The sequence below is a fragment of the Rhopalosiphum maidis genome, chromosome 3, assembly GCF_003676215.2.
Source record: "Rhopalosiphum maidis isolate BTI-1 chromosome 3, ASM367621v3, whole genome shotgun sequence".
NCBI lineage: Eukaryota > Metazoa > Arthropoda > Insecta > Hemiptera > Aphididae > Rhopalosiphum > Rhopalosiphum maidis.
This window is the reverse complement of record NC_040879.1, coordinates 71,642,613-71,655,496: the sequence shown is the minus strand read 5'-3', so window position 1 is coordinate 71,655,496 and position 12,884 is coordinate 71,642,613.

The following is a 12,884-nucleotide window of genomic DNA, read 5'->3' as shown; positions in this document are numbered from 1 at the left end:
ATTATTTTAACGTATATTACAAATTCAAATTTTTTATGCCTTATGAAACACTCAATTCTCAACTGAGGATCTTGAAACTTTGACCACTAGAAAGAGAATATGGATCTGATTTAGTATTAATTACTTCCATGTATTTCATTGATACTGATACTTCATAAACACTATAAGTCATGCTTTTATATGATAATTTTAACGTATATTACAAATTCAAATTTTTTATGGCTTATGAAACACTCAATTATCAATTGAGGATCTTGAAACTTTGACCACTAGAAAGAGAATATGGATCTGACTTAGCATTAATAACATTAATACATTACATTTAAACCAATACTTCATAAACACTTTAAACATGTTTTTATAAGATAATTTTAACGTATATTACAAATTCAAATTTTTTATGGCTTATGAAACACTCAATTCTCAATTGAGGATCTTGAAACTTTGACTACTAGAAAGAGAATATGTTCCTTATTTAGCATTAATTACATTCATACATTTCATTTAAGCCAATACTGCATAAACACTATAAACATGCTTTTAAATGATACTGTTGACTCGTGTTATAAATTCATATTTTAAACTGCTTATGAAACCCTCATTTCTCAATTAATTCTCCAACCAATTTTACATATTTAACTGACTATATTTTTTCAGATTGCAGTGCAGCAGTTCACCCAAGGCTTGCTGAGACAGGATTTTGCATTCAAACCACATTGGAAAATTATCAACATCTTATTTTGAAAATACACTTGAAGATAATGATAATAATATTGGATTTATGCAATGTGTGTGTAATGGTTATTGAACATAATTGGTAGCAACTTAATATTAGTGAAACAAAAAATTAGTATCATGAAATCAAGACCAATGAGAATTCAGTAAATGATTCTTATTTAGGATTAGTAAATTCCAAGTATTTCATTTAAGCTGATACCCCATAAACACTATAAAACATGTTTTTATAAGATAATTTTAACGTATATTACAAATTCAAATTTTTTATGCCTTATGAAACACTCAATTCTCATTGGAGAATCTTGAAACTTTGACCACTAGAAAGAGAATATGGATTTGATTTAGCATTAATTACATTAATACATTACATTTTAGCCAATGTTTCAAAAACTCTATAAAACATGTTTTTATAAGATAATTTTAACGTATATTACAAATTCAAATTTTTATGGCTTATGAAACACTCAATTCTCAATTGAGGATCTTGAAACTTTGACTACTAGAAAGAGAATATGTTCCTTATTTAGCATTAATTACATTCATACATTTCATTTAAGCCAATACTGCATAAACACTATAAACATGCTTTTAAATGATACTGTTGACTCGTGTTATAAATTCATATTTTAAACTGCTTATGAAACCCTCATTTCTCAATTAATTCTCCACCAATTTTACATATTTAACTGACTATATTTTTTTCAGATTGCAGTGCAGCAGTTCACCCAAGGCTTGCTGAGACAGGATTTTGCATTCAAACCACATTGGAAAATTATCAACATCTTATTTTGAAAATACACTTGAAGATAATGATAATAATATTGGATTTATGCAATGTGTGTGTAATGGTTATTGAACATAATTGGTAGCAACTTAATATTAGTGAAACAAAAAATTAGTATCATGAAATCAAGACCAATGAGAATTCAGTAAATGATTCTTATTTAGGATTAGTAAATTCCAAGTATTTCATTTAAGCTGATACCCCATAAACACTATAAAACATGTTTTTATAAGATAATTTTAACGTATATTACAAATTCAAATTTTTTATGCCTTATGAAACACTCAATTCTCAATTGAGTATCTTGAAACTTTGACCACGAGAAAGAGAAAATGGATCTGATTTACCATTAATTACTTTCATACATTACATTTTAGCCAATGTTTCAAAAACTCTATAAAACATGTTTTTATAAGATAATTTTAACGTATATTACAAATTCAAATTTTTTATGCCTTATGAAACACTCAATTCTCAACTGAGGATCTTGAAACTTTGACCACTAGAAAGAGAATATGGATCTGATTTAGTATTAATTACTTCCATGTATTTCATTGATACTGATACTTCATAAACACTATAAGTCATGCTTTTATATGATAATTTTAATGTATATTACAACTTCAAATTTTTTATGGCTTATGAAACACTCAATTATCAATTGAGGATCTTGAAACTTTGACCACTAGAAAGAGAATATGGATCTGACTTAGCATTAATAACATTAATACATTACATTTAAGCCAATACTTCATAAACACTTTAAACATGTTTTTATAAGATAATTTTAACGTATATTACAAATTCAAATTTTTTATGGCTTATGAAACACTCAATTCTCAATTGAGGATCTTGAAACTTTGACCACTAGAAAGAGAATATGGATCTTATTTAGTATTAATTACTTTCATACATTACATTTAAGCCAATACTTCATAAACACTATAAACATGCTTTTAAATGATACTGTTGACTCGTGTTATAAATTCATATTTTAAACTGCTTATGAAACACTCATTTCTCAATTAATTCTCCACCAATTTTACATATTTAACTGACTATATTTTTTTCAGATTGCAGTGTAGCAGTTCACCCAAGGCTTGCTGAGACAGGATTTTGCATTCAAACCACATTGGAGAATTATCAACATCTTATTTTGAAAATACACTTGAAGATATTGATAATAATATTGTATTTATGCAATGTGTGTGTAATGGTTATTGAACATAATTGGTAGCAACTTAATATTAGTGAAACAAAAAATTAGTATCATGAAATCAAGACCAATGAGAAGTCAGTAAATGATTCTTATTTAGGATTAGTAACTTCCAAGTATTTCATTTAAGCTGATACCCCATAAACACTATAAAACATGTTTTTATATAATAATTTTGACGTATATTACAAATTCAAATTTTTATGGCTTATGAAACAATCAATTCTCATTTGAGGATCTTGAAACTTTGACCACTAGAAAGAGAATATGGATTTGATTTAGCATTAATTACATTAATACATTACATTTAAGCCAATGTTTCATAAAGTCTATAAAACATGTTTTTATAAGATAATTTTAACGTATATTACAAATTCAAATTTTTTTTGGCTTATGAAACACTCAATTCTCAATTGAGGATCTTGAAATTTTGACCACTAGAAAGAGAATATGGATCTGATTTAGTATTAATTACTTCCATGTATTTCATTGATACTGATACTTCATAAACACTATAAGTCATGCTTTTAAATGATAATTTTAACGTATATTACAAATCCAAATTTTTTATGGCTTATGAAACACTCAATTCTCATTTGAGGATCTTGAAACTTTGACCACTAGAAAGAGGAAATGAATATGATTTAGCATTAATTACATTAATACATTACATTTAAGCCAATACTTCATAAACACTATAAACATGCTTTTATATGATAATTTTAACGTCTATTACAAATTCAAATTTTTTATGGCTTATGAAACACTCAATTCTCAATTGAGTATCTTGAAACATTGACCACGAGAAAGAGAAAATGGATCTGATTTACCATTAATTACTTTCATACATTACATTTTAGCCAATGTTTCAAAAACTCTATAAAACATGTTTTTATAAGATTATTTTAACGTATATTACAAATTCAAATTTTTTATGCCTTATGAAACACTCAATTCTCAACTGAGGATCTTGAAACTTTGACCACTAGAAAGAGAATATGGATCTGATTTAGTATTAATTACTTCCATGTATTTCATTGATACTGATACTTCATAAACACTATAAGTCATGCTTTTATATGATAATTTTAACGTATATTACAAATTCAAATTTTTTATGGCTTATGAAACACTCAATTATCAATTGAGGATCTTGAAACTTTGACCACTAGAAAGAGAATATGGATCTGACTTAGCATTAATAACATTAATACATTACATTTAAACCAATACTTCATAAACACTTTAAACATGTTTTTATAAGATAATTTTAACGTATATTACAAATTCAAATTTTTTATGGCTTATGAAACACTCAATTCTCAATTGAGGATCTTGAAACTTTGACTACTAGAAAGAGAATATGTTCCTTATTTAGCATTAATTACATTCATACATTTCATTTAAGCCAATACTGCATAAACACTATAAACATGCTTTTAAATGATACTGTTGACTCGTGTTATAAATTCATATTTTAAACTGCTTATGAAACCCTCATTTCTCAATTAATTCTCCACCAATTTTACATATTTAACTGACTATATTTTTTTCAGATTGCAGTGCAGCAGTTCACCCAAGGCTTGCTGAGACAGGATTTTGCATTCAAACCACATTGGAAAATTATCAACATCTTATTTTGAAAATACACTTGAAGATAATGATAATAATATTGGATTTATGCAATGTGTGTGTAATGGTTATTGAACATAATTGGTAGCAACTTAATATTAGTGAAACAAAAAATTAGTATCATGAAATCAAGACCAATGAGAAGTCAGTAAATGATTCTTATTTAGGATTAGTAACTTCCAAGTATTTCATTTAAGCTGATACCCCATAAACACTATAAAACATGTTTTTATATAATAATTTTGACGTATATTACAAATTCAAATTTTTATGGCTTATGAAACAATCAATTCTCATTTGAGGATCTTGAAACATTGACCACAAGAAAGATAAAATGGATCTGATTTAGCATTAATTACATTCATACATTTCATTTAAGCCAATACTTCATAAACACTATAACATTCTTTTAAATGATATTGTTGACTCGTGTTATAAATTCATATTTTTAACTGCTTATGAAACAATCAATTCTCGAGTTAGTGTCATGAAACCCTTACCATTAGATTACGAAAACAATTTTAATTATCCATTAATAATTTTCATAAATTTTATTTAAGCTGATACTTCATTAACACTATAAAATATCCTTTTATATTAAAATCCTATATTTATAATGGACTAGAAGATTCCGATAAATTTAATAATTTTATGCAATTCACTTTTATTATTATATGGTTAAATTCATTTTTATTAGAAATAAAATTCATTTGAATGGCCAATAAATGTGTAAAATGTAATAATATATTCTAAAATTTTTATATGCCCACGAATATTTTTTAATTATAAATCATTAGTCATCATTGTTGCTATATTTGATTTCAATCAAATTTGAACTTGAGATGTTTATAAAAAATAATTATCTTTTTACATATCTAGATTTTATGATTTTTAACTTATGAACTACAACTATGTATGAAAAATCATGTATAACATTTTCAAAACTTAAAAATACAGGACAGACAACTTTTCACTAGAAAGAGTTAGTTTTTTTTTTTTGTAATTTTGATAAATATCAAAATAAAGGTTTTTAATACCTACTTATAAAAAAAATGTATGACTTATGAGTAAAGTTTTATGGACATTTCTGATCTTTTTTTTTGTTTATATTTTCAAAAATTTTAGTGATCATAATATATTCATATGCTTAAATAATATAGCCAGTTTGTCGGATCCTTTTTTTTTATCAATAGAAGGGGTCTATATAGGCAAATTTTATACGATTTAATTATTTTTGAAATGTACAATATTGGTAGATTCTTCTAATATTCTATCTCTATGATATAATTTATTTTATTAAATATTTTATCTTACAGTACACCTCAATTAGTGAATTTGAGCGCATTATGTATTTTATTATATTGTCATGCAGATTTAAAGGTGTTTTGTATAGGCAACCCTACTGCACTTTCAAAATTTTCAATATTATTCCTCACAAACCATTGCATATTATATAGAAATTATCTACTCATTTATGACTTTGTAACAGTGTAACTGTCCAAATTCTGAATTTTTCATAAATTTTTGTGTTAAAACTCAATTTATTATTAGTTATTACGTTATACAAAACTAAATCCTTTAATACTGGCCACTTTGGATAAAATGTTCAAAGACCGAGACAAATTCGTCCCTAGATGCGTCTTCCAATTAGTAAAAGTTTTTCAACTCAATTATTTAGACGGTAAATGGTGATTTAAATGTGCAGTTTAAAAAAAAAATTGGCAGGAAATTTGGTTTTAGCAATTTCTTAATTTTAAAATTGAAATTCAAAATTCTTTAGAACAGAAATTTGATCTGGAGGTGTCACTGCGTTGAACCTCGAAGATTTCGAAACGAAACAACCAATATTAAAAATGTTAGTATTTCAATTTGAATCTCAAAATCTATAGATGAATATCATAACAACAGATTATATCATGTGTTGAAATAACGAGTTGTAAAATGCAAAGTTTTAGAAAAGTTATATTATACAATATAAAACTTTTTTAAATATTTATTTTATTTACTTACTGCAAGTTTGCATATATAATTATATGTTTCAGTAATAAAAGTTTAACATCACCCTAAACGGTATGATTATACTGAACCTTGTACATTTTAATTACCAAAAGCAACAAAAAAACTATGAATAAAATTACGACTTGGTACAATTTGTACGAAATATATTCACAAATTGCAAACGTCAAAGTCATAAAATATTCTATGTAAATAAAACAACTATATTACTTATTATACGTAGGTACAAGTTACAAAAGGTAGACTTTAAACATCTTTGCAATAGCGTAAATATTCTAAATTTCGCAGTGTGTTTCATCATTATCTATGAGTAGTACTATTATTATGTATAAAGTTATAAGTCACGGGAATCCCTCTTCTCCAAGACTGGATAAAAATACAGTTCAAAAACTTTCATGCTAATCTCAATACATCTGATGGCGCACGGTTCTACAACCTGGGAAAAAAAAAACGAAAAATCGGCGTTCAAAACCACGTCTACCCGAAGATCTCCTTCTATCACAATCAAGCGAAGACGAAGATCGATTTTAAATTACCACTAATAAATAAATATTAACTAACATTAGCATGTATATCACTATATCACTAACTAAAAATATTAGTAATTGTAATTTGTTATTTGTAATTGAACACGTTAGTAAACTTGTAATAGCATGATAAAATGCTGAAACATTTAATTTTAATAAATAAATAAAAAAAAAAAGTTATAAGTACTGTATATTTGCATAAATATTTGTTTCCCTCAAATATATTTTTGAAAAACCTTAGTGGTCGTTCGACGTGTTTGAAACTCAAGATTCTGGTATTTTGGATGATGCTGATCAAAAGCGGTATCTGTTGTGGACACCGTAAATGCCGTTTTTACCCCACATTGGGGTCTTGGAATTCCGAAATTTGAATTTTTTAGTCGACTGTTACTCGGCCGGGTTTCGATGTATGGGGCATAGTTACTTCACGGAAATTTCTGTTTAAAGTCGTTTTACATAAAGTGCTTCGGTGGTAGCAGTGTCCTATGGCTCCTTGTGTCCCTCCCCCCATGGATATTTTAAAAAATGTTTAATATTTGTTCCACGTTTCTGAAGTTCACAAGTTCAGTTTTTCGTAGGTCTGTGATCAAAATCGGCGTCCCGTGGTGACACGGTAGAATTCATTTTTACCCCTATTTTTTGCGTCGGAAATTAGGATTTTGCAGTTTTTGGACTTTGTCGCCACGAAACAATTAATTTTTAGGTGGTTAGAGCGATTTTTTTCTACGCATCGTTTAGACGTTTTTGTAAAAATTCGAACGCTACCAAAACCGAAGGAATCGGACGTTTTGTTGCGAAGTTACGATTATATTTTTATTTTTGGCACTTAGATTTTACGTATTTTTCGAATTTTTTGAATTTGAGTTTTTGTTTAATCTTTTCGAAATTTGAGTGCTGACTCATAAATGCTACGACGAGTTTGAAAGGTTAAAAAAATCGAATGGCTTGTTTTTTCGTACACGCATACTTTTCTGTATGGTACACCTATACCACCGTATAACGATTTAACGAAGTATCTTTTTGAACTTTGTTTTTTTGCACGTTTTATGTTTGTTAAGGTTTCAACGTTTAGCAATTACGCCAACAGCATAAAAAATAGTTTATTTATAAATAGTTTTTCATCAAATCATATAGAGAATACATCTATTTAATGTTTATAGTGTTTATATCCCTCGTTTAGCGTAAACAATTTAATATGTACCTAAGCGATTTCGTTGTTTATACGAGATACGACCATCATTTTTAAAATGTACGACGCAGTCAGTAGATTACTTCTGATCACTTCAGACTCAAATCTGCTCGAATACAACATTTCATTTATTATTTATTAGTTTTAATTATATGTGTATATTTAATATGCAATATATTAGTATGATTGGTAGTAATTTGTTTTGAATTTCACAATATAACTTCGGTAATATTTATAGGAGATAAAGATTTAAATTTTATGGACATCGAACATAAAAAATAAATTATTATGATTTATTTACATTGTTAAGTATTCAAATAATGAATCGTTATATGTATAAGATATATAACATATAAGACCGTTTACTTAAGTTCAATTAGTTAACCAGTGGACTGTACAGTCCGGAGAATGTTAATGCATAATAAATGCTTACCTGCAACTATCTAAACACTTAAATAATACATACATACATAGTTTAATGTTATTACTTTTTGACTTTTGTCTTACTAGTTACTATGTATCTATGTTAAGACTCATAATATTTATACAACTGCCCGCTGAATTTACAAAGTACACAATATTATTGGAAATTTATTTCATTATATTATGCTCAGTTAATCAGTTTTGAAATTGTATTTGTATATGAAAATATTAAAATATTAAACATTTTTGAATTCGGCGGCCAGAGATAAAATGTAATCAGTCGAATATTCTCAGTTTTTCATCCATGATTGTGGTTTAGTGATATAAAGCATTGTTCATCTATTGATATAACCGTTTGTATTTACTGTCTGATTTATATTTCATATCTTTTTGCAGTTTTATATTCGTATTTGTATTTAAATTTCAACTTCAAATTGTTTTCAAGTATTTTGAAATAGGAATGAAGTTTGTCTGTTAGTTTTTGTTTGATTATTTCCATTTCTGAATTATTCAGTGTTGTCCACGTACTAGTTGTCATAAACAGACTTTCGATCTCTTTATGGTGTGTAGTAGTGACATTTTATCCTCCAACCATTATACATAATTAACTGACAATTTTTTTTTAGATGGCAGTACAGCAAATCACTGAAGGATTGCTAAGACATGAATTAACGTTTCTAACACTTGACAAAGTTACAACATCCTACGTTGAAAATGGACTAGACGATACTGATAATAATAATGGTTTTATGCAAAGTACGAGTAATGGGTATAGAATATAATTGTGATTCAATTAATAGTAGTGTTACTAAAAGTCATGTAACTTTGACCATTGTATTAAGTAATGATGCTTATTTACCATTATTAACTTTCATATTTTTCAGATTGCAGTGCAACAGATCACTCAAGGCTTGCTGAGCATGAATTAACATTTTTAGCGCTTGGAATAGTTTCAACATCCTATGTTTAATATGGATTAGACGGTATTAATATTAATAATGGTGTTTTGCATGGTACGTGTAATGGTAAATAAATGTAAATGATAGCAACATAATAGAAGTGTAACAAAAAGTTAGTGCTATGAAACCCTTACCATTAGATTAAGTAAATGATTCTTATTTAGCATTATTAACTTCCATGTATTTCATTGATGATGATACGTCATAAACATTATAAAACATGCTTTTATATGATAATTTTGACTCGTATTTTAAATTCATATTTTTAATTGCATATAAAACTCTGTATTCTAATGTTGTTCTTCACCAATTTCACATTTTAACTGACTACATTTTTTCAGATTGCAACACAGCAGATCTTTCGAGGCACGATGATACATGAATTACCATTTTTAGTAGTAGTGAAAATTTGGATATCCCATGTTGAAATTTGACTAGACAATACTGATAATAATAATAATAATGGTATTTTGTAAGGTACGTTTAATAATAACTGTATGTAATTGATAGCAACTTAATATTAGTGAAAAAAAAATTAGAATCATGAAACCAAGACCAATGAATTAAGTAAATGATTCTTATTTAGCATTATTGACTTCCATGTATTTTTATCACTATAAAACATGATTTAATATGATAATTTTAATGAGAATTATAAATTCCTATAATTAACTTTTTATAGAAAAGTCAATTCTCAAGTTAGTATCTTGAAACCTTGAGCACTAGAAAGAGAAAATGGATCTGATTGAGCATTAATTACTTTCATACATTACATTTAAGCCATTGTTTCATAAACTCTATAAAAAATGTTTTTATATGATAATTTTGACGTATATTGCAAATTCAAATTTTTTATGGCTTATGAAACACTCAATTCTCAAGTTAGTATCTTGAAACCTTGACCACTTGATAGAGAATATGTTTCTTATTTAGCATTATTTACTTCCATGTATTTCATTGATACTGATACTTCAAAAACACTATAAGACATGCTTTTATATGATAATTTTAACGTATATTACAAATTCAAATTTTTTATGGCTTATGAAACACTCAATTCTCAGTTTATTATCATGAAACATTGACCACTAGAAAGAGAATGTGTTTCTTATTTAGCATTAATTACATTCATACATTTCATTTAAGCCAATACTTCATAAACACTATAAACATGCTTTTATATGATAATTTTGATGTATTTTATGGATTCCAATTTTTAATTTATCATAGAACAGTCAAGTCATATGTTAATCTCCTAAAACCCTAACCAAAAGAAAGAGAAAATGATTCTGATTTAGCATTAATTACTTTCATACATTTCATTTAAGCCAATAATTCATAAATATTATAAAACATGTTTTTATATGGTAAATTTGACGTATTTTACAAATTCATTTTTTTAATTGCTTATAAAACACTCAATTCTCATGTTAGTATCTTTAAACCTTGACCAATAGATTGAGAAAATGGTTCTGATTTAGCATTAATTACTTTCATACATTATATTTAAGCCAATGTTTCATAAACTTTATAAACATGCTTGTACATGATAATTTTGACTCTTGTTATAAATTCATATTTTTAACTGCTTATGAAACACTCATTTCTCAATTAATTCTCCACCAATATTACATATTTAACTGACTACATTTTTTTCAGATTGCAGTGCAGCAGTTCACCCAAGGCTTGCTGAGACAGAAATTTGCATTTATACCACTTTGGGACAGTATCAACATCTTATTTTGAATATAAACTAGAAGATATTGATAATAATATTGGATTTATGCAAAGTGTGTGTAATGGTTATTGAATGTAATTGGAAGAAACTAAATATTAGTGAAACAAAAAATTAGTATCATGAAACCAAGACCAATGAATTAAGTAAATGATTCATATTTAGCATTAATTACTTTCATACATTTCATTTAAGCCAATACTTCATAAGCATTATAAAATATGTTTTTATATGGTAAATTTGACGTATTTTACAAATTCATTTTTTTAATTGCTTATAAAACACTCAATTCTCAATTTAGTATCTTGAAACCTTGACCACTAGAAAGAGAGAAAATGCATCTGATTTAGCATTAATTACTTTCATACATTATATTTTAGCCAATGTTTCATAAACTCTATGAAATATGTTTTTATATGGTAAATTTGATGTATATTACAAATTCATTTTTTTAATTGCTTATAAAACACTCGATTCTCAATTTAGAATCCTGAAACCTTGAGCACTAGATAGAGAATATGTTTCTTATTCAGCATTTATTAGTTTCATACATTTGATTTAAGCTGATACCTCATAAACACTATAATACACGTTTTTGTATGATATTTTTGACTCGTGTTATAAATTCAAATATTTTATGGTTTATAAAACACTCAATTCTCAATTTATTATGTTGAAACTTTGACCACTAGAAAGAGATAATGATTCTAATTTAGCATTAATTACTTTCATACATTTCATTTAAGCCAATAATTCATAAATATTATAAAATATGTTTTTATATGGTAAATTTGATGTATATTACAAATTCATTTTTTTAATTGCTTATAAAACACTCAATTCTCAATTTAGTATCTTGAAACCTTGACCACTAGAAAGAGAGAAAATGGATCTGATTTAGCATTAATTACTTTCATACATTATATTTTAGCCAATGTTTCATAAACTCTAAAAAACATGTTTTTATATGATAATTTTAACGTGTATTACAAATTCAAATTTTTTATGGCTTATGAAACACTCAATTCTCAATTTAGCATCTTGAAACCTTGAGCACTAGGAAGAGGAAATGGTTCTGATTTAGCATTAATTATTTTCATACATTACATTTTAGCCAATGTTTCATAAACTCTGTAAAACATGTTTTTATATGATAATTTTGATGTATTTTATGGATTTCAATTTTTAATTTTTTATAGAACAGTCAAGTCATATGTTAATCTCCTAAAACCCTAACCACTAGATAGAGAAAATGGATCTGATTTAGCAATAATTACATTCATACATTACATTAAAGCCAATAGTTCATAAACTCAATAAAACATGTTTTTATATGATAATTTTAACGTATATTACGAATTCAAATTTTTAATGGCTTATGAAACACCCAAATCTCAATTGAATATCTTGAAACTTTGATCACTAGAAAGAGAATATGTTTCTTATTTAGCATTAATTACTTTCATACATTACATTTTAGCCAATGTTTCATGAACTCTATGAAATATGTTTTTATATGGTAAATTTGATGTATATTACAAATTCATTTTTTTAATTGCTTATAAAACACTCGATTCTCAATTTAGAATCCTGAAACCTTGAGCACTAGGAAGAGGAAATGGATCTTATTTAGCATTAATTACTTTCATACATTAAATTTAAGCC